Genomic DNA, 2,641 nt, shown 5'->3' with positions numbered 1-2,641 from the left:
TTGCATCCTCCCACCCTCACGCATATATATCTTTATTTATATTAATATCTATCCACTGTCTATATATCTTCTGTCTATCTAACAGACGCATGGTCGAATGCAGAAATAACTGACAACCATGACTGTTGTACAATAAATAGATATATAATCCTTGGAGTGGGAGTTTATCACAAAACTATCTGATACGAAGGCAAAAGTGAGAAATACTGAGCCCCGGTTGACACAAACAGACATTGTCTTGTGAAGTCAACAGATACATGGCCCAGTTTAACATAAAGGCAGACAGGGCCTAGTGTAACATAAAGGGAGACAGGGTCTAGTGTAACCTAAACAGAGACAGGGCCTAGTGGAATATAAATGGAGACAGGGTCCAGCATAACATAAACAGAGACAGGGCCTAGTGCAATATAAAGAGAGACAGGGCCTAGTAAATATAACCAGAGACAGGGTCTAGTGTAATTTAAACAGAGACAAGATCTCGTGTAATATAAACAGAGACAGGGCCTAGTGTATTATAAACAGAGACAAGATCTAGTGTAATATAAATCAAGACAGGGCCAAGTGTAATATAAACAGAGACATGGCCTAATGTAATTAAACAACGACAAGGTTTAGTGTAATTTCAACAAAGATAGTAACAAAAACAAAATAACATAAGCAATAGGAGCAGGAGTAGGCCACCGAGTCCCTCGATCCTGCTCTGCAATTTACTATCATGGCTGATTTGATTATGGACTCAGCTCCACCTCTCTATGCACCGAAATGCCAGCCGAAATAGCACAGTTGGAAGAGCGTTAGACTGAAAATCTAAAGGTCCCTTGTTCAATCCTGGGTTTTGGCAGATGTTTTTTGGCATGCAGGTACAGCAGGCAGTTAAGAAAGCAAATGGCATGTTGGCCTTAATCGCGAGGGGATTTGAGTACAGGGGCAGGGAGGTGTTGCTACATTTGTGCAGGGCCTTGGTGAGGCCACACCTGGAGTATTGTGTACAGTTTTGATCTCCTAACTTGAGGAAGGACATTCTTGCTATTGAGGGAGTGCAGCGAAGGTTCACCAGACTGATTCCCGGGATGGCGGGACTGACCTATCAAGAAAGACTGGATCAACTGGGCTTGTATTCACTGCAGTTCAGAAGAATGAGAGGGAACCTCATAGAAACGTTTCAAAATCTGATGGGTTCAGACATGTTAGATGCAGGAAGAATGTTCCCAATGTTGGGTAAGTCCAGAACCAGGGGTCACAGTCTAAGGATAAGGGGTAAGCCATTTAGGACCGAGATGAGGAGAAACTCTTCACCCAGAGAGTGGTGAACCTGTGGAATTCTCTACCACAGAAAGTTGTTGAGGCCAATTAAATAAATATATTCAAAAAGGAGTTAAATGAAGTCCTTACTACTCGGGGGATCAAGGGGTCTGGCGAGAAAGCAGGAATGGGGTACTGAAGTTCCATGTTCAGCCATGAACTCATTGAATGGCGGTGCAGGCTAGAAGGGTCGAATGGCCTACTCCTGCACCTATTTTCTATGTTTCTATGTTTCTATCCCCATAACCGTTTATTCTCTTATTGTTCAAAGATATTTCTATCTCCACCTTAAATATATTCAATGACTTAGCCTCCACAACTCTCTGGGGCTGAGAATTCCACATATTACAACACTCTAAGCGAAGAAATTCCCCTCATCTCAGTTTTAAATGGGTGGCTCCTTATTCTGAGACTATGTCCCCTAGTTTTATTTTCCCCTATGAGTGGAAATATCCTCCCTGCATCCATCTTGTAGAACACCCTTATTATCTTATAAGTTTCAATAAGATCACCTCTCATCTTCTGAATTCCAATGTGTATAGGCCCAACCTACTCAACCTATCTTCATAAGTCAACCCCCTCATCTCTGGAATCAATCTTCGCTGAAATGCCTCCAATGCAGATATATCCTTTCTTAAATACAGAGACCAAAACTGGACGCAGTACTCTCGGTGTGGCATCATCAATATCCTGCACAGTTTTGCCCATGAACTTAGTCAGTCCATATCCCTTTGCAGATATTTTGTGTCCTCCTCACAATTTTCTTTCCCACCTATCCCTATCTTTCTAACATTTGCAAATTGGCTATGTTACACTGCAGGCCTTCATCCAATTTATTATTATCGATTGTAATAGTTGAGGTTCCAACCCTGATCCCTGCGTCACACCACGAATTACTGTTTGCCAAACGGAAATTGACCAATTTATCCCGACTCTCCGATCTGTTAGTTAGCCAATCCTCTATCCATATATTAACCCCAACCCCGTGAACGTTTATCGTTCAGTAACCTTTTATGTGGCATCTTATCGAATGCCTTCCGGAAATCCAAATACACTACATCCAATGGATCACCCTAATCCAACCTGCTCGTTACATCCTCAAAGATCTCCACCAAATTTGTCAAACTTGATTTCCCGTTCACGAAACCATGCTGACTGTGCTTGATTGAATTATGATTTTCCAAATGTCCCGCTACTGCTTTCTGAATGGACTCCAGCATTTTCCCAATGACAGATGTTCGGCTCACTAGTCTATATTTGCTTGCCTTCTGTCTGCCTGTTTTTTTAAATAGGAGCACTAAATTTGCAGTTTTCCAATCCGCTGGGACCGCCCCAGAAA

The 2,641-nt window shown here is 42.2% G+C and overlaps 1 non-coding gene across 1 annotated transcript; it reads left to right on the top strand.

Annotated features, from left to right (window-relative positions):
* Positions 1–768: 768 nt before the first annotated feature.
* Positions 769–841, top strand: trnaf-gaa (transfer RNA phenylalanine (anticodon GAA)). Its single transcript has one exon. It is a non-coding gene; the product is annotated as a tRNA-Phe (tRNA).
* Positions 842–2,641: the final 1,800 nt, after the last annotated feature.

This window comes from Pristiophorus japonicus, chromosome 23 (assembly GCF_044704955.1).
Source record: "Pristiophorus japonicus isolate sPriJap1 chromosome 23, sPriJap1.hap1, whole genome shotgun sequence".
Lineage (NCBI taxonomy): Eukaryota > Metazoa > Chordata > Chondrichthyes > Pristiophoridae > Pristiophorus > Pristiophorus japonicus.
This window is presented reverse-complemented; position numbering and strand designations above follow the sequence as displayed.